This window comes from Saimiri boliviensis, chromosome 5 (genome assembly GCF_048565385.1).
Source record: "Saimiri boliviensis isolate mSaiBol1 chromosome 5, mSaiBol1.pri, whole genome shotgun sequence".
In the NCBI taxonomy this organism is placed as follows: Eukaryota; Metazoa; Chordata; class Mammalia; order Primates; family Cebidae; genus Saimiri; species Saimiri boliviensis.
In genome coordinates, this window is record NC_133453.1 from 28007792 (window position 1) to 28034730 (window position 26939).

Consider the following 26939-nt stretch of genomic DNA (forward strand, 5'->3'; position numbering starts at 1 on the left):
TCAAGTTACTGTAGAGGAAATGAAAACTGATTTTTTTTTTTTTACTAAATTCGTGCTCAGGCTGGGATCTCTGTGGAAAATAAAATTGTTTCTTTTAAACTTGAAAATATACTCAGAAAATTGGCTGTTGGAGTATTTTATATTCCAATCTTAACTCTTCTTTTATCTTTAGCTCTCAAACTATAGTCATTGGGTACTCTGAAACTTTCTTGTGTTTCATAAATAACCAAAAATCTAGAATATCACAGCTTCTCAGGAATAAAAGAAAAAAAATCTTTAAAAAATTTGATGTTGTTAAGGAATGCCAGAATATAACACATAAAAGAGAAAGAATGATCAGAAATCTGAATGAATCTCATTGACTTTTAGCATAAATTTTCATAACCAAGAAGTTAATGATAGAAAATTAATATAGAATACTCTCAAACCAGTTTTATTTGTTCCTTCTGTTTATAATGACTAACTAAATTGTAATTGTAATATGAAGATATGATGGAAGTGATATTTTAATCTACATTGATAAATTGTATTGGAGAGTACTGAGGTGGTGAGATAATGTTTATTTTATTATCTCTCTTTACATTTATCCTTTTTATCCTAAGGCTGTACTGAGTTTTTAAATGTGAATGTGAATTGTGTAAAACTACTTTAAATATTCTTAAATTTGGGGCAGTTACAAAAATTAAATAATGGCAAACACAAAACCAAAATATTTTAAGCATATAATTTTCTTTCCTCCCTGAGTTAAAGGAATTCACTTATTTCTAACTATAATATTTCATGTTTTATGTTTAAATTATGCTATCAAAATTATATCTTAAAACAGTAATTTATTATGAAAAGTATTCTTTATTGAAAATAATTTTAGGATATGACAGGCATTTCCTTTAGCTCATCATATACTCTAGCCAGAGTAAATTATTACTGAGTTGTCCAAAGATAATATAACAAATAGGTTTTCATGAACATATATTTTTGCCTCAACTTTTGTGTAATAAATAACTTTAAACATCCATCTTATTTTTGTTGAAATTGTGTTGTTTTTAATGGTTTTGTGTGTGCATATTATGTTGTCTTCATAAATAAAGACATGATCTTTATAACTGCCATTGTGCTGATTTTGCAATTTAGTATACCAAGTTATGATTTTTGCAGATCTAAAAATAGGTATATTTAAATTGTGTAATTCAAGAGAGTTTAATAGAGTCACTGTTGGAGAGGAGTATCCAGCTACTACATCACCAAGAGCTGATACCAATTCAACCATGCTTCCAATTGGAATCTAAAATATTAGCCAACCCCAATGTTCTTCATAATAGATAGAACATAAAACAGAGTTGCTATAGTTTTTGCTTCTCTAATTGGCCAGAAAGCTCAAAATTGATCATTATAGTTTTTTTCTTCCACTCAATTCCATCTTCCGCTTACTCTCTTTAGCACATTGGCTAAATAAGGTTCTTTATCTAATAGCTGACTCAAATTTTATAGATTCTGAGTCTTCAGTGGTCCTATCTTTCTTACATTACTACAGTTTTTCAAAAAGCAAAATTATTAGATAAGTATTTCTAAAGAGATGCCCCAGTAAATCCCCTGAGTTCCAAGCATAGTTCTTGTCTTCACTGTATAGCGACAGCTCCAAATCATTCTGGTAGTCTGGAGAAATCATAAGCTAGTCCTTGTTTGTTTAGCAGCTGGACATGCCCAGAAGAGATAGTGAGTGTCCTCAGCTTCCAGTACAACAGGACCAGAGCTTTGAAGCCTGGAGAAAATCTTCTTTTGGGAACTGAAAGCTCTAAAACCACCAATCTGAAGGTTTCAGGACACAGAGTAAAAAGCCTTAAAATGGGTTATTTGATGTTATTAGAGAGGCCACCTCTACCTTAACCTCTTTGTTATCAGACTCATGCCTTCTGGTTATGGAGGAGATGGTATTGGTCATATATCATATCCTGTAGAACACACCCAAACTCCTCCCAGATGGCAACCATGCATGAACCACTCCTTTGGTAGGCCATTTCGTCACTCCATTTAGCCAGCTGATTCTGGATGGTGATACATGGGGTATGACACATGCATTCTATAGATCCAAGCTAATGGTATTTGTCTTGCCATTAAAAGGAGTTTCCTGGTTGAAGGCAGTGTTGTAAGGAATACCATGGTAATTGGTAAGGCATTCTGTTAAATCCATACTTGAGGGAACTTGTAAAAATATTGAAGAGAAAGGGAAGGCACATCCCGTTAGGATAAATTTCTTCCTTCTCCATGTTGGAAAGAGTCAAATGTAACCTGCCACTACCTGCTTGGTTGATCTCCCTCAGTAATGGTGCCATATCAGGGTCTCAGCACTGGAAAATTGTGAGCTTAGCAGTGGTGATAGTTAAATCAGTCACAGCGGAGGAAGTCCATATAATTGAATCTGTTCAGTTTCTGTATCCCCACTCCCACTATCACTTTGTATATTGGCCCACTGAACAAGTACCAGGTAAGCCTGGTAAAGTATCTGACATTCATGAGATTACCTTGTTCAGATTACTAAAAGCCTTCTCTATAGTGAATGCCCTCTAGAGAGAATTTACATAGAATATCATATCATCACATTTTGTACTAATTCTGAAAGATACATCCTCATAACTCTCTCCTAGACCTTCTATCACCACATGTCCAATTTTCTTCTTTGAAGTTTTTGGCCATATGGCCATGCCATGTATCATTACCTTAACTGTCTCTTCTTCTGAAAGTGTACAGTTAAATGTACTAGCTGAAGGAAATTCTGGCTGCTGGAGGGATAGCCACTGTATTTCAGGGCCAGCTCCCTTAAGTGGACCTGTAAACACAGTAGTCACAGGTGCTATTGAACCAGATCCATACTGTTTCATCCTTATCAACTGGTCACTGAGAATACCCCATGAGGTGATGCATATGGGTTGAAGGAAACAGATTGAGAAACATTAATAGTGGGTATTAGAGACATCTGAGCTAGTTGCTCATACAGTATACTTGGGCTTCCTCGACCAGCATAAGAAGGCTTCGGGAAAGAAAAATTTACCAAAGAAATGCTTTGTACACATTTTTGATATGTTGAGTTAGATAACATCTAGTTTTTGATGCACAGTTTGGGCCACATTGTCATTGGGTGTCCTATGCCCTGGTACACAGTCTTAACCAAAGTTCATTAGCAAGTAAGGAGTGGCTTTTCAAATAGAGAGTAGTTCTTGTTAGAAGATTGCATGTATTCAGTATAAAACTATGAGGGATCTCCACACTGAGGCTTCCATTGACAGAGATGTCATACAGCATCTCCATTTACTACAGACATTTCCAAAAATCATTGCATCTGCTGAATTTTAGAGTCAAAGGTAGAGGGAGCTTTCATCATGGCAGGAGTATGATGTAGATCCTTTTCTTACCCCAGGCTGCTCTCAAAATGGACAGCCCTTTGATTACCTAATACATATACCACAGAAGTTTACCCAAATGTGGTCTATGTTGCTTCTAAAATCTAGAGAGGCCACCACATTTTGTGCTTCATTTTTCAGGAAGGAAGGTGCAGGGTACAGCAATTTCTCACTTAATATGTAGCATCTGTTTCAGCAATGCCCAGATCACTGGCCCATAAAATTTTACCAATGCTGAAAGTCTCTGAACACTCTTGGAGTTTATCTCCTATTCTCTACCATGTATCTCTTACTGAGGCATCTCAGATATTTACTATATCCTGCTCCCAAGTTCAATCAGTGTTATATTATGAATATAATATTCCAGCTTGATGTTTTGTGGGATATCAAGATGAACAAGATTTCTCCAGACTGTTATGACAAGGAGAGTAGAGTTGACCTAGCCTTACATTAAGATAGTGAAAGTATGTTTTTCCTGTAGTGTGAAGGGAAAAAACTGCTTCTGATTATCTTTGTTATATGAATTATCTTAAACAGAAATCAAGTCTATTGCTTTATGCCTAGTGTCGGGGGCTATGCTAATATGCTCCAGTAAAGATCATACAGCTAAAACTGCATCTACTAATTTACACTCCCACCAACAGTGTAAAAGTGTTCCTGTTTCTCCACATACTCTCCAGCATCTGTTGTCTCCAGATTTTTTAATGATCGCCATTCTAACTGGTATGAGATGGTATCTCAATGTGGTTTTGATTTGCATTTCTCTAATGACCAGTTATGATGAGCATTTTTTCATGTGTTTGTTGGCCTCATGTATGTCTTCTTTTGTAAAGTGTTTGTTCATATCCTTCGCCCACTTTTGAATGTGCTTGTTTGTTTTTTTCTTGTAGATCTGTTTTAGTTCTTTGTAAATTCTGGATATCAGCCCCTCGTCAGATGAGTAGACTGCAAAAATTTTTTCCCATTCTGTTGGTTGCCGATTCACTCTAATGACTGTTTCTTTTGCCGTGCAGAAGCTGTGGAGTTTGATTAGGTCCCATTTGTCTATTTTGGCTTTTGTTGCCAATGCTTTTGGTGTTTTGGTCATGAAGTCCTTGCCTACACCTATGTCCTGAATGGTTTTGCCTAGATTTTCTTCTAGGGTTTTTATGGTGTTAGGTCTTATGTTTAAGTCTTTAATCCATCTGGAGTTCATTTTAGTGTAAGGTGTCAGGAAGAAGACAGTGTGGCGATTCCTTAAGGACCTAGAAATAGAAATTCCATTTGACCCAGCAATCCCATTACTGGGTATATATCCAAAGGATTATAAATCATTCTCCTATAAGGACACATGCACACAAATGTTCATTGCAGCACTGTTTACAATAGCAAAGACCCGGAACCAAGCCAAATGGCCATCGATGATAGACTGGACAGGGAAAATGTGGTACATATACACCATGGAATATTATGCAGCCATCAAAAATGATAAGTTTGTGTCCTTTGTAGGGACATGGATGAACCTGGAAACCATCATTCTCAGCAAACTGACAGAAGAGCAGAAAATCAAACACCGCATGTTCTCACTCATAGGCGGGTGTTGAACAATGAGAACACATGGACACAGGGAGGGGAGCACTATACACTGGGGTCTGTTGGGGGGAAATGGGGGAGGGATGGGGGGGTGGGGAGGAGAGGAGAGATAGCATGGGGAGAAATGCCAGATGTAGGTGAAGGGGAGGAAGGCAGCAAATCACACTGCCAATCTTGCATATTCTTCATATGTACCCAAAACCTAAAATCAATTAAAAAAAAAAAAAAAAGACTATGTGATGTACAAAAAAAAAAAAAAAAAAAACTGCATCTACAGGTAGCATTATGATATGATTAAGTCTGCATCGGTGTCATATATTCATTCACCTAGTAAACAATTTAAATGGGTATATAGTATGAATTATCACCACTAACATCTTTCAATTTTCTGATGGTTTCATTAATATCTGTTATTCACCCATATAATTATTATTTCTTTTAGTTTGCTGTCTTGGGAGAGATGATAGTTGTAGGGCTATGCTGTCCAATATGGTAACCACTAACCTCATGTGGTTTTAAACACCTTAATATGGCTAGTGGTACATGTTGAAATAATGTTTTTTATTTTTCTTATTTTTTACTACAGTTTTTGTGTATATTAATTATACCTCAATGAAGTTGTTGGGGGGAGGGAGAAGATACTACCATCCCATGTTTCTCTGCTTTTCTCATCATTGCCATGTTACTAAAAACTGGTAGTCTTAGTATTGCCCATTTTATTTAGCATTACAATTCCGTAACTCCTCAAATCGGATTCTGGAGTTGGTCTACAGCCTTATTTGCCCAAAGGCTTAAGTGGATAATGAACCCTTTTAAAGCTGACATAAACTTTGTGGTATTTTGCCTATATTCTGACTTGAGTATTCAAGGCACTCAGTTTGTCTTTCACCTCTGTATGCTCCTTAGGGCCATCAGCCATGTCATGCTATAATCTTTACACACTGCCATTGCTGCTTTAGCAAGCAATGCCACAGCTCCCAAAGCCTTACCCTGCATGGCACATCCTTCCATGCTACCACCAGTGACAATTTGAATAATCATCTTTCCAGTAGATGTCTTGCATCACTACTGTCCCATCACCTCCCTGGTAAGGAGGCCATCCTGCTATCCCTAAATCCCATTTTTACTGGAGCTTTGGACCATTCCTGATACCAATAACTCTTATCAGTCAGGATCCTGACAAGAAAGCAGCAAGATACTCAAATGGGGAAAATTTGGGGATATCCATGAAAAGACAAATATTCACAAAAGAATGGTTAGGAATAAGGGTAATCTACAAAAGATGCTTGGGTCTACAATAGTAGGAAGCCATTACTGGCTCTAGCCTGAAAAGGAAAGGGGATCTAGAGGTCACTGGAATTAAGAGAAATAGGAAAGAGTCTTGAGCACTGACCTTCAGTAGAAAAATGTAGCCTTTGCTAACCTGTGACTTGGGGAATAAACACCCTGATCTCACTCTTTCCACCCTCCAGCCTCTTTCTGGTGTCTCACATTGACTAAACTTAACCAGAATCCAGAGGACAAGGGACCCTATTGATTAAAGCCAGTAAAAATTAGCTTTTGCAGGAGCAGAGCAAAGAAGTGTGGAAAATTACTATGGCAGCCAAACAGAGATTGTGCCACAGATTAACTAAAATTTAAGAACTACTGCTTAAAATTACTAGTATAGAGCAGGGGTCCCTTACCTCCTGGCCACAGACCAGTACCAGTGAGTGGGTGGCCTCTTACAAATTGAGCTGTACAGCAGGAGGTGAGCAGCTGGTGAGGTGAGCAACCATTACTGCCTGAGCTCCACCTCCTGTCAGATCAGTGGCAGCATTCGATTCTCAGGGGTACACACCCTATTGTGAACTGTGAATGTGAGGGATCTATGTTGTGTGCTCCTTATGAGAATCTAAAGCCTGTTGATCTGAAGTGGAACAGCTTCATCCTGAAACCATTCCCCCACCAGCCCTCATTTGTGGAAAAATTGTCTTCCATGAAACTGGTCCCTGGTGCCTAAAAGGTTGGGAACAGCTGGTATAGAGTATTCAGGGAAATATAATGATTTTAAATTTAATCTCTGTTTTTATGAATATTATGATTGGTAGAAAGTATTTGCCTCCTCTGAGTAATAACTGTCCATTGTTTTATTGTATTGTTATTTATTATGTTGTATATTAATACCACATTTCTACTTCCTATATTGTAGACTTGAAAATTTCTTATCTTGATTTTTATTTAGTAGGTTGTTAACAACGAGACCAGCATTGGTGTACATGAATATGTTTCTGTGATAGTTTTACAGTTTAAGAAATGAAAAATACTTTAGAAAATATCTGGAATACATGTATTCAATAAATACTAGGGTGTGTGTGTGTGTGTGTGTGTGTGTGTGCGTGTGTGTGTGTGTGTGTGTGTGTGTGTGCATCTTTTTCCTTGCATCATCCCTGTACAATGTGATAATTTTCTGCTTAGGGAACTCTGTTTGTCCTCTAAAGGATGCCAAGTAGTGTCTTGGTTTTTATTGGATAGGCCTGGTAGTAAAGTTATTTATAAATAGTATCTGGAATTTCTTGAGCTTTCCCTAGGCAGTAGACACTATACCAAGCATTTTCTGTGGTTTGTTTAATAAAAAACCTTTTTATCTAACATAAGCAAAAAGAGATTGGTAGATTAATTGCAATAAGTCTAGTAACATGGAAAATGCATTTTTTAAGAGTTACATTTTCAGTTTCTTTAAGATCTTAAAGATTCTGTGAAGCAATCAGACTTCTATTCATTTTTTAAGATTTTTTCACTAATTTTTATGATTATTTTTGCCCACATTCATTTCTTTAGCAATATTTTTTCAGCTCATCTTTATTGAATCTTTTCAAAGTGGTAAAATTTGTTTTCATAAAAACAGTGTTGTCGGCCAGGCGTGGTGGCTCAAGCCTGTAATCCCAGCACTTTGGGAGGCCGAGGCGGGTGGATCACGAGGTCAAGAGATCGAGACCATCCTGGTCAACATGGTGAAACCCCATCTCTACTAAAAATACAAAAAACTTAGCTGGGCATGGTGGCGCATGCCTGTAATCCCAGCTACTCAGGAGGCTGAGACAGGAGAATTGCCTGAACCCAGGAGGCGGAGGTTGCGGTGAGCCAAGATAGCGCCATTGCACTCCAGCCTGGGTAACAAGAGTGAAACTCTGTCTCAAAAAAAAAAAAAAAAGAAAGAAAAAGACAGTGCTCTTTTTGTAATTATTTCATTGGAAATAATTATAACAGGTAAACTAGTATAAGTAGGTTTTTCTACAGTCATACCTGACTCTTAGTGACTATACATGCAGTTCAACTGTTAAGAGTGTACTTGGGCATACCAAAGAAGAGCATAAAGAGCTCCAAGAATTCCATGTTTTTGGTGATCCATTAGTATGTTTTACAAAGAGAATGGAGAGGCAGGTCCATTATGAGAACCTCTCGCTTTGGTTATTCCTATTGTACAGGTGAGGAGACTGAAGGAGAAAAGAAGTCACACATGTAGACCCTGGATTTAAACCAAGGAAGCAACTCCACAATTTGTGCTCATCACCACTACACTATGGGATAAATGACACAGCCCATACACTTATTCTATAAAGCTTTAACTCTACTGAAGTAACTCCTAATGATTGAAAAAAGAAAAAAAAGAGTACTCTCTAGAAGTCAAGAGATCAAGACATGTGGGTTTTAGCCTTGCTGCAAATTAGCCATGGTACTTTGTCAAGTCACTTAATTTGCTCCTTAAATCTCCTGGTGCTGCTATTATATGATGCAAACTACAATGTGTTGTCTTTTCTTCCTGGACTTTGCTAACCAGTCACTACTACCACACCTTAAAAAGTAGTCTCTACTGCCTCCAAATTACTTCTTCTTCGTCTTTTTTTTTTTTTTTTTTTTTTTTTTTTTAGTATTTTCCCTTAGTTTATTTTAAGTTTGCATGAAACAAATTAATGTCTTAAGATTTATATTGAGTCTTCACAGTGCCAGTATTTCTTCTCTACTACTCTTTGCTATCCTACATCTGATAGCCTTGATGTGTCTAAGAAAAAAAAAATAACTTTTTTCATGTGAAATTTAAATGACATTTTAAGAAGGGGAAGGAGAAGAGGGAAAGTGGAGACAAATAATTGAAATGATTTATGAACAAAGATCAACTAAAGATTACAGTCAAGTTATGGCTGGGCACAGTGGCTCACGCCTGTAATCCCAGAACTTGGGGAGGCTAGGAGGGCAGATCATGAGGTCAGGAGATCAAGACCATCCTGGCCAACACGGTGAAATCTGTCTCTACTAAAAATACAAAAAATTAGCTGGGAGTCCTAGCTACTCAGGAGGCTGAGGCAGGAGAATCCCTTGAACATGGGAGACGGTGTTTGCAGTGAGCCGAGATCACACCACTACACTCCAGCTTGGGCGACAGAGCAAGACTCTGTCTCAAAAAAAAAAAAAAAAAAAAAAATAGTCAAGTTGTTGTCCCACTGAGAAAGTGAACTGCACTTTTAAAAACATGTCCCAGAGATACATTACATAAAGTGATAGAAAAATAAAAGGTGCTAGTCTATACTTGAAACTCTTGCTATTTAGTAATCTTGAGATTTACCACAAAAACCATCTACTTTGCTTTATGTAAACTTATAACATAGTATTTAAGTGACTTTTTAAATGATGAATCAATGCGCCTGCTACAAAAATAATTTTTACTTTTTCGTCTCTTAGATTTTTCAGTTTAACAAGTGATAATTTGATTACTATGCTTTGTTCATTATATATTACTTATTTTAATTGTCTTTATTATACCTAATACTCTGAGGGAAATAGTGTTTAAATTAAAGCCTGGACTCGTATTAATCAAAATAATATTTAGCATACTTGTTATTTAAAAAAATCTAGGAGGAACTAGAATTACTTATTTTTTCTAATTAGCATTTTAGTTATATTTCATATATACTCTTATGTTGTACTCATATTAAAGGGTTAAAACACAGGGGAAGAGTGTATAATATTTAATATAAAGAAACATATATGTGTATTATATATTTCTTTTTATAAATTGTAAAGATGAAAATAATGAGTAAGAATGTGTCTTTATAGAGAGGAACAACACATACCGGGGTATTAGAGAGTGGAGGGTGAAAGGAGGGAGAGGATCAGGAAAAAATAACTAATGAGTACTAGGCTTAATACCTGGATGACAAATTCATCTATACAAAAAAAACCCATGACACAAGTTTACCTGTATAACAAACCTGCACATGTATCCCTGAACTTAAAATGAAAGTTTAAATATAAATATGTAAATATATATATATGTCTCATGGAGTCTCAAAATATTTTTATACCAGAGGAAAAATTCAATTTTTGGCTATAGAATTATACTGGTTCAGATTACTATGAAAAATTATTTATTACTCAAAAATGGAATCATCCAAATATATTTGAAAATTAAAAATCCTAATTTCCCAAGGAAATTTATTCACTGTCTCTTATATTCTGAAAAAGTCAAATATTTGTTAATAGTACCATATATTTAAGATACTTATTAGTTCTGAAAGTAAATTATTTTTCAAAGATTTATAAGTAAAACGTTTTTAAGTAAGCAAATAAAGGAATTGTTTTCTAATATTTTTGTTCATCTTCATTTTAAGAAAATAATAATTTCATATTTTCAATAATGCATGCTGTGAAATTCTAAGTAAAACCTTGGCTTTCAATTAAACTAGCATTTAGTATATGATATAATTATTTATTTATATATATATCACTTAAAAATAACTGCTTTGTAAAATTAATTATCTGTATCACATAATTTTGGAGTAAGAAAGATTTGAGGAACCTTACAGTGTCAAAGTTCTTTTGACTTAGGGTTGATATACCTAAACTATTCTAAACATATGTCTATTTTATTTCCAAACACTTTGGGAATGTTGATTTTTACAACACTATTTTGTGATCTATTCAGTGTTTGACAATTTTCAGCTTATGAAGTTTGTTGTTTATGTCTAATTGTCAGTTTAAAGCTATTCTGCTCCATAAAAAGGAACTGGACCAGATGTACCATATAAATGCCCATCTGTTAAAACAACAACTTCCTCCCAACTAAAAAGCATTTTTAGTTACATACACACACACATACACACACACACACACACACGTATGTTTACATGTAAGGACTATCTTTATTTTTCAAGTCCCTGTAATTCCAAGGACTATATTTTATCCACAAAAATCACTCTGAAATATTGAATGCTTTCATTTGTTCCTAATATTGACTCTTAAAAATCTCAATTAAATAGCCTAGTTTATATTTTGTCCAGTTATGCCTTTGCCTATTATGAGAAAACTCCTGTAAGGTATTAAGACCCACGCTCCATTTAAATATATTTGCACATTTATCTTTAATAAAATTTCAAAGTAACATGCCTTTTAAAGGAATATGCTACATGTCCTCGGAGAAATTGGTAAGGCAAGTTTTTTCCACATCTTCAAATTTCTTAAAAATAAAATTAAAAATTACTATGTGGCTTGAATTGAGATGGAGCTCATCTTTGACCATGTTGCTTAAAGAAACAACATAATTTCAATTGCTTTAGTTTTAAATCCTATGGAAATAGTCTGTTAATTTGTCATGAGAGTGGTATACCCTCAAACGTATTGTCATCTTTTACTAAGGGATTTATTATCACAGTCACATCATTTCTTTAAATTGACAACTGATCAGCAATTTCAAAGCTGAAGTATTTTCTAATGTATTATAATATTTGTCATCACTTTCTTTTATAATACACCATTTTCTATTTTGTTTTATTTAAATTATCTTCCCCTCTTCTTTTGAGGTTTGTGTCTACTATTTCTTGTCTTTCTTATAAGTCTTTTCCCCAATCCTGCAACCATTTGCTTCTGCATTACGTCACTCTTTTTTTTGAAATGCCAGAAAAAAAAGTACATAAGTAACTTTCTTCAGTCTATGGATCAGACAAAATACTTTGTATAAGATGGGATTGCTGCAAGTTATACACCTTTGGATATTAATAGTACTGATAGTTTTGTGGAATGATTGAGGACTAAAAAATTTCTCAAAATTAGGTACTTAGCCAGAAGATTATGCTAATCAGTTGTTTTCATATTTACATTATTTTTAAACCAGACCACGATGGCTTTTATACACCTTTGGATATTAATAGTACTGATAGTTTTGTGGAATGATTGAGGACTAAAAAATTTCTCAAAATTAGGTACTGAGCCAGAAGATTATGCTAATCAGTTGTTTTCATATTTACATTATCTTTAAGCCAGACCACGATGGCTTTTTTAAAAATCAGATTTTCCAAGGAGATCCTCAAGAAAAAAAAGGATAGACACATTGAATTAAATTATGCTGGTTTAGAAATTGAATCTAGTGCAGCTCATTCATAATAGTGATGGTGCATTAAATGTAGTATAATTTGTCCTGCAGGCTTCTCCTGAGAAGGAACTGTTTTAAACTGATTGCAGACCTGGCACCTGGCCCACTTTCTGGGTGATCTCCCAAGTGTGAACTTTCCCCACCCTCAACCCCTCCTTTCCTTCCTGGAGGTGGTTGATAGAGGTGGATTACAGTGATAATTACACAAGCAGTGTCAGTTGCACACATGATTTGCATAACTGTGCTGTGCTGATTTCATCCATCAAATCCTGATACTGATGTCCTTGGTGCCTCACTGTATGCTTTGCAATAAACATTGCAGAGAGGAGATGGGCTTAATATTTGTATTCTTGACTCTTAAAAAACACACCAGATCCTACTCATGAAGTTTACCCAGAAGGTAAAAACCACATTCAGTCAGGCCAGGTGTAAGACAGCCCATTTGGTTTCCACTAGACAGATAGAACACCTCTTTCCCCCATCCCAGACCAATAATCATTATGTATCTACTCTTCCTTATATGTTTCTTATAAAAGAAAGTAAAAGTGTTAATAGCATATGCAATCTCATCTTTTATGAATTGTAGTAGTCATGCTTCTCTCAGACACCTATAGAAGGAATTTAAAATTCTTTCTTTTAAAATTCTATGTACTTTTCACTTTGGTGCAAGGTCATTTAGAAGATCAATTTACTGTAGGTCGCTTTCTTTCCTACTTTTTCAGGAATTCTAAAGCAATGGACAAGATTCCTGGACGCATTCTCATTGTTCTAAATATTCTACACTGTCCTCATTCCAAAGCTTGCTACCACAGTTTTGTACCCTGCATGAAATTGGTGTGGACAGTCCTAACTTGTGGCCATTTCACATTTTCCCTTCCGCACCATGTGTCTGCAGGCCTGGTATGTTTGGAACTCCATAACATAAGTGGAGAAGCTGCATGCACACTTTATTACTCACCCAGTATCCAGAAGGGCATGACACACTGGTACATGTATGTGTGTGTGTGTGTGTGTCTGTGTGTGCACATGTGTGTGGTGTGTTTTGTTTGGACTTCCTTTCTAACCTAGTCTTTATTCCTTCTTTCAATTTTTCCTGCTTCATCTTTGTATGTGAGTTAAAGAAACTTGTTCATCCACAGCCTATACTATCTTGCAAAATACTATAAGAAAATTCAAATGGTAGAAAATCAGACAAATAAGGAAAATGAAAACCAAGTATCATTCATAATAAGCATGTAAAATATATTTAGAATATAAATAAAATTTTATGTAAGGTATCATAAATCATCTATCAGAGTGGAGTCCCTTTAAATTGTATAGAAATATGATGATGATGATGATGATGATGATGATGATGATGATGAGCATCTGGATAAGAATAAAAGGTCCTAAATTCAGCATCTCAAAGAAGAGATCTTATTCTGTTTTGCATCTTTATCCCTTATTGATTGAATGAATTAGTTCATGGACAGATTATTTTATTTGAATATTCTTATATTAACTAGAAAAATTTTAAAGATTCATGGAGGTCAGTGGTTGTGTATGTTACCTAGTACATGATAGATATTAGTCTATTATAAAAATTAAAACTTAAGGGTATATTTAATAAGTTCTTATTTTGTGACAAGCATCATTTTAAGGGCTTTATTTTGCAGATAAGTAGAGTCAAGTTTAAAGAAAGATATGTTACCTGACGTCTTCACACAGTCTGTAATTTTTTATGTTACATGTAACATAAAGGCTTTATAAGCCTCCTCAGCTTATAAAGATTATACTTTCACCTTATTTTTCTTTTATTTTCCCTAGTTTGGCAATAATATATTATTAGATTAGATTTCAAACACACACATACACATAGCACAATAAAACAAGGAATGTGTCATGCTCTTATAAATAAAATGTATCATTATGCTTAAAGACATATAGCAGTTTACAACAAAATAAATCTAACAGGATAAATTATCTTTGTGAGAGTACTTTAAAAATTATCGTCTGATATAGCAAAAAATCATACCATTATAACTATATATGTACATTTTATACAACTTCCAATATACTCATGAAAGCTAAGATATAAACTCTGGTCTGTCTGACTCTAGGGAATATGCTCTCAGCCACTATACTCCTGCTTCCCAATCTATTCTCCATATAGAAACCAGAATGTTATTTTAAAATCCGATGTAAATCATGTTACTCCTCTGCTTAAAATATTTTATTGGTTTTCTATTGCTCTTATAATAAAATCAAACTACTACATGGCCATTGGTGATTCTGCCCATTTCTCCTGTCTGTTCAAGTACTTTACACCTCACTCTGGGTTCTTTGCAACCCTAGATTTCTTTATTCTTTCCTACTCTTGGGATTTTGAACTAATGGATGGTTCTAGAAGTCAACACCTTCAGTGGTTTCCCAAGATCTTGGCACAGTTGCCTCTTTATCTTTCAAATGTTAGGTTAAATGTCATCTCTTTGAAAATAGTGGCATCCATAAGAACCCTACCAGATGCATCCCCTTAGTTCTATTTTGTGATCTCTATATTCATGTCTTCAAAAGCTTGATTCAGAATCTGTGGTTGTGTTAGAGTTTATACACATGTTACCTGTGCCTTCCCACCCCACTCAAATGTAAGCTCTGTGAGATTGTGGGCTGCAAGACTGCCCTTGTGGAGCTTAGATTTTAGTGAGGGGAGATTGGCAAGAATACATTTTTTAAAATTATATAATATGTTAGAAAGCATTGACTGCTACAGGGAAAAAGCAAAGAGTTTCCATTTATTGAGCATTTATTTTGTGTCAAGTACCTTGAGTTTTCCATATGGATTTTTTAAAAAAATTCTCACAGAAATGCTGGAGTTAGGTACAACTATTTCCTAGTGTAACTTAACCTAGGCTTCACACACAGCTGGTATTAGGGTTAGAATTTGAGATCCAAGTAAGAAACCACATTCCAGATATACAAATATATATTCTTTATATGAATATTCCAAAAATTAGAGCAAGTTATTTGCTTCTGAATGGATTTTTTTGGAGCTATTTGCTATCCAAATTATTTGCTTACTGGTAAGCCTGAGTTATTGTAATATGAAAAGTCAGATGAAAGGATATACAAGCATAACTTCCTTTATTATGTGCTTTATTGCACTTCACAGATACTGCGTTTTTTACAAATTGAATGTTTGTGGTAACCCTGATTCCAAGCAAGTCAGCTGGCACCCAATGACACATACTCACATCATGTCTCTCTGTCACATTTTAATAATTCTTGTAATATTTCAGATTTGTTCATTATTATGTCTGATCTGTGATCAGTGATCTTTGATGTTATTATTATAACTTTTTTAGGACACCATGAAGCACACCTATATAAACTGGCAGACTTAAATGTTTGTGTCGATAAATGTTGTGTATGCTCTGACTGCTCTACCAACTGGCCAGTTTCTGTGTCTCTCTGTTCCTCACCTTGGCCTCCATATTCCCGAAATGGAAAAATACTGAATTTAGGCCACTTGATAACCGTACAATGGCCTCATAATGTTCAAGTGAAAGGAAGACTCAACGTTTCTCACTTTAAATCAAAAGCTAGAAATGATGAAGCTTAGTGAGGAAGATATGTCAACAGGTATAACAGGCCAAAAGGTAGGCCTCCTGTGCCAAATAGCCACATTGTGAGTGCAAAGGAAATGTTACTGAAGAAAATTTAAAATGCTACTCCAGTGTACACACAAGTGATGAGAAACAAAAATTACCTTATTTCTGATTATGGAGAAAGTTTCAGTGGTCTGGATAGAAGATCAAGTCAGTTCAATGACTGAACATTCTCTTCAATCAAAGCCTAATCTTGAGGAAGACCCTAACAATATTCAAGTATATGAAGGCTGTGAGATGTGAGGAAGCTGCAGAAGAAAGTTGGAAACTAACAAAGACGGGTTCATAAGGTTTAAGGAAAGAAACCATCTCTATAACATAAAAGTGAGTGCTGATGTAGAGCCTACGGTAAGTCATCCAGAAGATCTACCTAAGCTAATTGATGAAGGTGGTTTTAGTAAAAAGCAGATTTTCAGTGTAGACAAAACAGTCTTCTATTAGAAGAAGATGCCGTCTAGAGAGAAGTCGATGCCTGGGTTAAAAGCTTCAAAGGACAAGCTGACTCTTTTGGTAGGACAATGCAGCTGGTTACTTAAAGTTGAAGCCAGTGCTCATTTACCATTCCAAAAATCCTAAGGTCCCTAAGAACTATGCTAAAACTACTCTGCCTGTGCTCTATAAATGGAACAAAAAAGTCTGGATGTTGTTTTCAGTATGGTTTACTGAATAATTTAAGCCTATTGTTTAGACACTGCTCAGAAACAAATATTCCTTTCAAAATATTCCGGTTCATTGACAGTGTGCCTTATCAACCAAGACTTCTGATGGAGGTGTACAAGCAGATTAATGTTATTTCCATGGCTGTTAACACAACATCCATTCTTCAGCCCATGTTCAAGGAGTAATTTCAACTTTCAAGACTTAAGAGGTACATTGTATAAGGCTAGAAGTACCACAGACACTGATTTCTGTAATGGATGTGGGCAAAGTAAACTGAAAACCTTCTGGAAAGGATTCAGAATTCTAGATGATGCCATTAAGAACATCTGTGATTCATCTGAGAAGGTCAAAATATTAACAGGAGTTTGGAAGAAGTTGATTTCAACCTCATGGATGACTTTCAGGAGGTTCAGGACTTCACTGGAGAAAGGAACTGCAGATGTGGCAGAAATAGCAACATAACTAGAATTAGAAGTGGAGCCTGAAGATGTGCCTGAATTACTGCAGTCTCATTGTAAAATGTGAATGGAGGAAGAGTTGCTTCTTACAATGAGCAAAGAAATTCATCTTGAGATGGAATCTTCTAATGCAGATTCTGTGAACATTGCTGAAATGACAACAGAGAATTTAGAATACTTCATAAACTTACTTGACAAAGCAGTAGCAGAGTTTGAGAGAGTTGAATCCGATTTTGAAGAAGTTCTACTCTGGCCAAAATGCTATCAAATAGCATCACATGCTACAGAGAAATCCTTTGTGAAAGGAAGAGTTGACCAATGTGGCAAATATCATTGTTGCCTTATGTTAAAGAATTGCCACTATGTTAAGGAATTGCCATGCCATGCCATTCCTTATGTTAAGGAATTGCCATGCCAGCCTTCAGCAGCCACTAGCCTTATCAATCAGTAGCCATAGACATTGAGGCAACACCCTCCACCAGAGGAAAGATTATGATTCTGAAGGCTCAGATTATCTTTATTATTTATTTATTTAAGACAAGGTCTTGCTCTGTTGGTCAGGCTGCAGTGTAGTGACACAATCACAGCTGACTGTAGCCTTGACTGTCTGGACTCAAGCGATCCTCCCACCTCAGCCTCCTGAGTAGCTGGGACCACTGGTGTATGCTACCACACCGAGGCTAATTTTGTATTGTTTATAGAGATGAGATCTCACCATGTTGCCCAGGCTGGTCTAGAACTCCTGGGCTCTAGTGATTCTCCTGCCTTCACTTCCCAAAGTGCTGGTATTACAGGTGTGAGCCACTACACCCAACCTCTTTAGCACTTTTTAGCAATAAAGTATTTTTAAAATTAAGTTAGGTACATTGTTTTTATTCACAATTCTTTTGCACATGTAATAGACTATGGTATGCTATAAACAGCTTTTATCTGAGTGACCCACTTTATTGGGATATTTTCTTGATTGTGGTTGACTGGAATTCAACCTACTGTATCTGCAAGATACGCCTATAGTTTGATGAATTGAAATTTCATTAAAAGGAATAGTTTATGTAATTTGGATTATTCATTTAATCTGTATGGCTAATAAAGGCTTTTAGCCTAGTAAAGGCTTACTAGCCTTTCTGTTTAACATTTTATTTCCCATAATGAATATTTTACACATTTGTAATAATGAAGCAGTATCATATATATAAGCTGTTTCTCATGTGTCTTAGATTTTACTGTATTACCTCCTGGCCACATTATAACTTTTTGCACCTTTATATTTTAGCTCTTTTTCCAACATTCATCAACCAATCTGTTAACTAATTTATGTCACATTTACAGTAAAAGTAGTGAGCATCCCTTGGAGTTAAATGATTTTTTAATATAATTTGTATTATTATGACTATATATCCCACATTTTAGGCAGTTCTTAAATATATGTTGTATGAATAAACAATTGATATATATGTATTTTTAACAGAACTGTAAAAATTTGGAGAGATTAAGCATCTACTTCCATTTATTAAGTAATTATTTTATTAGCAATGATAAAAATAAGCAATAAAATATTTTATGTGATAAGGAAATGCTGGGGAAGCATAACTGTTACACTGCCAAAATATGTTACAATGTGTATTTTGCTTAATCCCATTTTGCTTCCTTATTTTAGGTGTTAAGTTCAAGAAATCTGGGGAAACCTGTTAACTTAAAGTGATAGAAAATTAGATGCCAACAACTTAGATTCTTATGAAAATAATCTTACATAAGACATTTTCTTTTCTGAATTGTGACTTTTTTTTCCAGAGTGCCCGAAAAAATAAGAAGCAGTTTTCTTTTGCTTTCAAATGTCTGTGATTTGACTTAAAAGGTCACATCCATACTTCTTTATGTACAATTTTTCCTGGTGTTTGTGTCCTGTATAAGATTTTCAATTTACTTTGAAAATTGTTATTACATTATAAAACAAATGGCAATATTTGAGTGGTTAATAATGTTAGCTCTGTGGATGCAGGAATGACATTTGCCTTGTTCAGTGCTGTATCTAAAACACCTAGAACGTGGGCATGGAACACTGGAGGTGCTCGAGACATTTATGTTAAAGGAACTAGATGTCTTTGCTCAACACCTGGCATATTCTGTAAAAGAAGAGTAAATAGTATTAATGCTGTGGGGCGTGGTGGCTCATGCCTATAATCCCAAGCACTTTGGGAGGCTGAGGTGGGTGAATCACCTCAGGTCAGGAGTCTGAGACCAGCCTAGCCAATGTGGTGAAACCCCATCTCTACTAAAAATACAAACATTAGCTAGATGTGGTGGTGTGTGTCTGTAGTTCCAGCTACTCGGGAGGCTGAGGCTGGAGAATTGTTTGAACTTGGGAGTCAGAGGTTTCAGTGAGCCGAGGTCATGCCACTGCACTCCAGCCTGGGCTATAGAGCAAGACTCTGTGTCACCCCTCACAAAAAAAAAAAAAAAAAAAAAAAAGGAGAGAGAAGAAAGAAAGGAAGGTAGGATAGTATTAATGCTGGCTTTTTGTGCCTCTTTTATGTCATAATGCAGTGTTCCTCATAGTATGTTCACAAAAAATTATTTACTTGGGAAACTACTAGTTGCTAAAATTAAAAAATTGCACTATATTTAAAGTTTTGGGAGAAAACATTGGGTTAAATAAATGTGGTTTGTTTGCCTTTTTTGTTATTGAAGCTAAACATCCAAAAGAACCTCTGATAATGCTCATGTACATTGTAAATCTCTAAGAAATCCACATTAAATATACTGTCTCACAGACTTGTTTAAACATTTAACATTCATCCCCCCACCCTCAACTGGTTTAATAAACTGTCCTTAGATAAAAGTTACTTTACTGTAATGGTTTTTGACAGACACCTAATTATCCTGAAATGATTTCATGTAACAGAGATTCTCTTTGAAAAATAACTCACTTTTCAGGTAGGGATCTGTTTCCTTCCTAAAATATTCTTTTCCCTCTTAATCATTTCATTAAAAAAAGAAACCTAGAGTCATTAAGACTTCTAAAGATTTCGGGAAAAAAAGTAGGTGTGGATATTTCTCAAAAATTCTGTATCAGGCAGTACTTTAAAACGTAAAACAGTAAACAAATCACAAAGTGGGAAAATATCAGCAATTTTGACCACATGAAAATCTAAAACCTCTTTACATTTTCAGAAAAAGCATAAGTCAATTAGGTGAGTCAAGAAGTAAGGCAAAGGCATTAATATATACAGAGATTGAACAAACTGATGAGAAAGACAAAAGCAATAAGTCCATAATTGAAAAATAGGTGAAGGCATTAAATAGATGATTTGAAAGGGTAGCATACAAATGACTAATCAATTTTTTTGTTTAATATTTAGTTTCACTAATGCAAATGTAAAAGAAATTCAAATTAACTTGTATTTCCAGCTCAGTGTTTCCCAAACTTTTTTTGTTCATTGTGACTGTAATATCTTAATGATTTTGTCACAGTGCATTTAGGGCTAAAAGAAATACCAAACAGTTTCATTTTATAAAGTAGTAAAGTCCAAACAATAAACAACTTAATAATGATTTGTGCCCTAACTACTTTTTATCCCTTTGGGAAAATCATAATATATAAATTGAAACCTAAACAATTTATATATAGCTTTAGATGGCCACAGTTACTTAGTAATGGGATTGTATGCCTTGTTGGGCACAACACAACTTCCCCAACCTTGGAATCAAGTTGGACACTGCCACTCTCCTTTCCTGTTCCATATTGATTTTTATGCAGTGCTTGCTTTGTGTTACAGCAATCACTGAAGCCCAGCTTCACAAAGATATGACATAATTGAAAGAAATATAGTGTGATACAGTGTTGAAACTGAGAGGTATCAAATATTATTTCCCTCAAAGTAGAAAGTATCATACAGTTATCCCTAAGAGTTTGCTTCAGTACCCCAAGTGCCTTACTACAATTTGAGCATGTGGGCTAGCACATAAGTGGATAATGTATTATTTTAATGATGGTATTTATTATTGGTGACAACAAGGTGGAATGGCTTTCTCATACACTTCTATTGTGAATATGAATTTGCAACACCTTTTCTGAGGCAGCAGTATAGCAATAGGCATTAGGCACCTTAAAATTGTTCATACATAGAGTTTGTGCAATGTGACAGACCACTAATTCAGACAAAGTAAAACTTAGGGTTACCAAGAATGGAAATAAATTAAATGCCGGTGGGCCATATTGTCAGTGCTAATATTTCTTCAGAGTAATTTATAATTCTATAAGATAAAATTGTATTTCGGCCTTTTATTTTTTGCCTTAGAAGTATTTATTAGGTACGTTGAATTTTATTAAAGAAAAATACATGTGATATATGCATAATGCTCTGTTGCTGAATTTACGTTATGAAAAATGGTAAATGTATTTTCTGTATATAAATGCTTTGCTGTTATTTCTCTATGTGTAAACTTACATACATCTATATAAAGAATAAAACCTTTACCACATATATTAGTGCTATTGTAATGTTTTATAGGTTTCACTAGGATAACTTTTGAAGTGACATATTTCAAAAAAATATAAGTGAACAAGATGGTTATGATATATATCTTTATAATACCCTATGAATTTACAGTAAATGTTCTTATTTCAAACATTTTTTATGGCAATTTGACTGGTTCTTACTTTTTGATAGGTATATGGGTTCTTAGAGGAATGGGGACAGATATTTCTTATTTCCATGTAAAGACAAATAGATAAAATGCTAATAAATGCCAGCAAACTATTTCTAATTGAACAGTTGGCCACATTTTCATTTTTTTCATTGGATATTTAATCTACAAGTCATTCCTCATGTCTGAAATCTGTATCTGCATCTTTGACAGATTGTACCAATAATTCTCTCATTTTTGTTAGTATAGGGCTATTGGTAAGGGTCAGTATGTCAAAGAAGAAACTACATGTTAACTTGAGCCAATTGAGAAACACTGCTCTCTTTTATGTCTTAGAATCCTTAGTATTGTAACACATCTTAAAATTATATTTATAGAAATCTATTTCAGTTATCTGAATTATATTGGTACTAAAACTTTAAAAGTTAGCATCACTTCTGGGTATTTAATTCAATTAAAAATATAACTTTTACATCTAATCATGATGAAGTATCAGGGACCAGATTTATCCTCCCACCTTAAACAACTGGAAGATTAGACAAAATACATTATATGAATTTTAGATGATAACAATAAACAGTGCAAGACTGTGGTCTCTGAGGGAGAAAAATAAAAATTAAAAAACCAAACTCGGGAGTCCTATGCCCCAGCTTACTTTCTGGAGGCAATTTCCAGACCATAGCTCAGGGACATCAAACCCAGAGCCAGGTAGTCTTGCTGAGTTGAGAAGACAGATCAGAGACCAGGGAGACCAATGTGTTTAGTGAATGCAAAGCAGAGTAACAGATTGGAGGAAGCTGCATGGAAAAAGCTCTGGAGTTTTGCAGAGCAGAGGACTTCATTGATTCTTTGGCTAAATTGTTATCTACTTATCTGTAGATAAGTAGATATGTGTAGATAACTACCTGAAGCTGGGGAAAGAAATACTAGGAAGCAGAAGGCCAAATAATTTCTGAAGCGCATAGAAGTCTGGGTATAGTTAATTCTCACCAGTCAAAGTGAGAAGATCTTGTAATATGCAAGACATTGAGTAAAGTCCTCAGAAGAGTATTGCCTTCATACTAGAGCTAAACTAGTCATTAGACTAAAGCATGCTCTGGACCTGCCTTCAAGCATTTAAAGCAAATTTTGAAAGGATCAAACTAATTCCACGTAACATTACTGCCTATTAGAATAAGTCAACCACCTTGTAAAGAAATGCAATAAAATCTAAAATAAACTAATGGAAAATCACAATATCCATCATTCCATTAAAAAACTAACAGATATACAAAAATGTAGATAGTATTATTTATAATCAAGAGAATAATCAGTCAATAGAAATAGATCCAAAAATGGCCAAAATAGTGGAATTTGAAGACAAAGTTGATAAAACAACCATTATATATATACTCCACATAGTCAAGAATATAGAGAAAAACATGAACATGATGAGTAGAAGTGCTGCTTAGAGGGAAATATATAGTTTAAACACTTAGTATATATTGGAAATAAAGAAAATCCCAAACTAATTTGATCTGAGCTTCCTTAAGAGATTTAAAAAGAACAAGATCAATCCAAAATATGGTAAGAAAAGAAATAAAAATGATAAAGACAGAAACCAATGGAAGAGTAAAACAAAAATAAAGGAGAAAAGTCAATGAAATTGAAGGCTGATTATATGAAAAGATCAATAAAATAGATAAGCCTCTAGCAAGATCAATCAATATAAAAAGAGAACACACAATTTGACATCATCTGGAATAAAAACACTGGAAATTGCTAAAAATCCTGTAGCCATTGGAAGCATAATATAGGACTATTGTAAACAAATTTATGCCAAATTCAGCTAGATGAAACAAAAAATAGAAATCATTAAATCTCATTCAAGAAGAAATACCTACTCTGAATAGCCCATATTTATTCCAGGAATTGAAATTGAAGTTAAAAACCATCCCACAAAGAAAACTCCAGATGACTTCAGTGGCAAATTCTGTCAAATATTTAAGGAATATGTACTTTAAGAAAAACATTAAAGGAACGAATTCCTCCAGAGAATAAAAAAGGGAGCGAGGGCTTCAAACAAATTATTTTCAGCATTACACTGACACCTAAATCAAAGATATTACAAGAAAAAAAAAATCCAAGTTAGAGACTTTAGACCAGAGACAACATCAAGAACAGACTGAAGATAGTAAGAGCTTTCAGACAAACAGGGCACATGTAAAGCAACATTTATGTTATACTTTTAGAAAGAAACGGAGTTCTTCATGACACAGATGCAAAAGTCCTTAAAATTTTAACAAATCAAATCTAGAATATATAAAAAGGATAATATATCATGACCAAGTGGGGTTTATCTTAGGAATTTGAAGTTGGTTTAACATTGGGTGAAAAAAATCATCAATGTAATTTTCCATATTAACAGACTAAAAAAGAAAAGTTTTTAGTCTATTAACCTTTAAAATTGCAGAAAAAGTATTTGGCATAGTTCAGCATTCACATATAAAAATTCTCAGCAATAGAGTAGAAAATAACTTCCTCATCATGATAAAGGTTATCAATTGATGAATGTAAAAAGAAAATAAGGACCCATGTCTTGTCTATTGTGAATAATGATGTAATCAGCCTGGTAATGCAAATATTACTTTGACATGCTGAGAATAAATCAAATGTATTTCTATATGCTAAGAATGAATAGTTAGACATTGGAATTTAGAAAGCAATGCCATTGATTATAGCATGCAAAAGTATATGAAATACTTAGAGATAAAATAAGTAATATGTAAAAAACTGTGTGCTTAAAATTATAATACATTGCTGTGATAAATTAAAGACTCCAATATATGGAGAGATGAAGCATTATCACGATTTAAAAGATTAAATATTGTTAACATCTTGGTGTCTCCTGCAATTGAGCCAATCACTTCAAGGCAATTTCAGTCAAAATTCCAACATGCTTTTTAACAGAAATTGGCAAACTGTTTTCAAACTTTATTGGGAAACGTAGACCTAAAATAGCCAAAATAATTTTCAAAAGGCAAATTTGGGTGACTTACACTACCTGATTCCAACTTTATTGCTAAGACTTGCTCTGTTGGTTTAAGGATGGACATAGAGATTAACAGAATGGAATCGAGTCCAGAAATAGACCCCAAATTAATCAAGTGATTTTCAACAAAGGTGCTGAGATAATTTAAGGGGGGAAAGGGTAATATTTTCTATAAATGGGGCTAGAACGATTCTTAGGCCATATATGAAAATTAAGTTGAAATAGCCATAGACTTTTGACAACTATAATAATAATGTGAATAGATGTTAACACATATTTATATGTTTTCTCCATACATATATAAATATTCTGCAGTATGTGAAATAGTATATACTTATATATAGTACAAACACATATTTCTTGAGCAGTAAGGGACAGACATTCAAGTTAGAGACTTTAGACCAGAGACAACATCAAGAACAGACTGAAGATAGTAAGAGCTTTCAGGCAAACAGGGCACATGTAAAGCAACATTTATGTTATACTTTTAAAAAGCAACTTTGAAGGTTAGTAGCCCAGTAGAAAGAAGCCTTCAAAATATTAAGAAAAAATTACTTTCAACCTGGAAATTCTTAACCCAACAAAGAGAGGGAAACATGGGATTCAGGCAGCAAAAGACTAATCATGACGGAGACAAAGGAGAGTCCTGGATAACAACTCTGTAATAAACCCAGGGTACCATCAGTTCCAACTGGAGAATGGGGTGCCAGTGGTTGTGAGAAGGCAAGAGGAAAGTGGGGTTGGCAAGGACCTAAGATATTGTTTTGGACTCTGAGTGTTTAGAACAGTTATTAGTAAGGTGTGAGAACCTCAGAGGAGGGGATAAGTGGCACTAGATACAGAAACACAAGCAAAGTAAAAAGTGAAACAATTCTTAACTCTAGGAAAAATTATAAGCTGCAAAAAAAGGAAATGTAATCACTGTTGAGCCAAATAATATATTATGATTAATGTATGAATACTGGAAATTTCCATTTCTATACTGTTAATCAGAAACTATTATGTAACTGTTGAAAGACCACAGAAATAAGAATTGAGAGGGTGTTTGTAAGGTAGCTGAGTCCTTAACAACTAGGTCAGAGAAGCAATAGATTATCTCTAAACCTGATGAATAAAGATAACCTATATATTAGTTAGAATTATGAATATAATCACCAGAAGAAGGAGGTGAAAATGGTTGCTTTTGGGGATTTTGATTAGATTGCTTGGGGGCAGGTAGGGCAGCATGGGAAAGAGACTTTGTATTTCATTAAATGCCACTTGGGAGTATTTGAATTTTTTTTCTAGTATGGGCATATGTAACTATGATAAAAAGAAAAATAATCATTAAGACATTAATCAATAATCAAAGGAAAAGAACTCAGAATGCTAAGCAAACTAAATAATTCAGCATTACCATAAGTGTATAATCTGAGAGAAAATGTTACCCAACAGCAGTAACAAAAATATCGTTGTATAACATGGGGAAATGTTCAAAATATATTGTTCAGTAAAATAAGCAGGTTATAAAATACACTGTATAAAATAACTTATTTTCATACCAAAATTTGTCTGCATACATAAGAAACACAAGAGGATGATACAGAAATACCAGAGACAGTTATTTCTAAATGATACAATTATGGATTTTATTGGTAACCAAAAGATATTTACACGGATGTTTTGCATTTGGCATTAGAAAAAGATTTAAGAAAAATGAGTAAGAGAAAGCTATTTAAATAGTCTGGAAATGATATCATTCATAAAAACTCCACTTACTAGTTCTGTGAACAAGGCAACCTGCTAAACTCTTTGGAGGTTGCAAAGATAACGTAAGATATTGTTATAATTTCTCAAGAAGGTCAAGATCTAACAGAGAGATGAAAATTTGTGTAAATATCAGTAGAAAAGTCACAAATCATGTAAGATAGAGTGATAGACTGTTGGAAGTGTTCTAAGCATGAGGGTGAATACAGGAATAGTTCTTTAGTGAGAAAGATCACTTTTAAATGGAACATAGTTATGGAGGTTGGAAGTGGAAGGATGCGGAGAATTTCAAGAGGTAGGAACATGTGAAGCCATTACAGGGGGAAAAAAAAAGACTCAAATGTAAATGCAAAGTAATTTTGACTGGAGCCTGGGCTAGGA

At 34.5% G+C, this 26939-nt stretch overlaps 1 protein-coding gene across 9 annotated transcripts in view; it reads left to right on the top strand.

The window, feature by feature from the left end:
- Positions 1 to 26939, top strand: part of IKZF2 (IKAROS family zinc finger 2) — a 229016-nt gene that overhangs the window by 110825 nt on the left and 91252 nt on the right. The gene's annotated exons all lie outside the window — the stretch shown is intronic.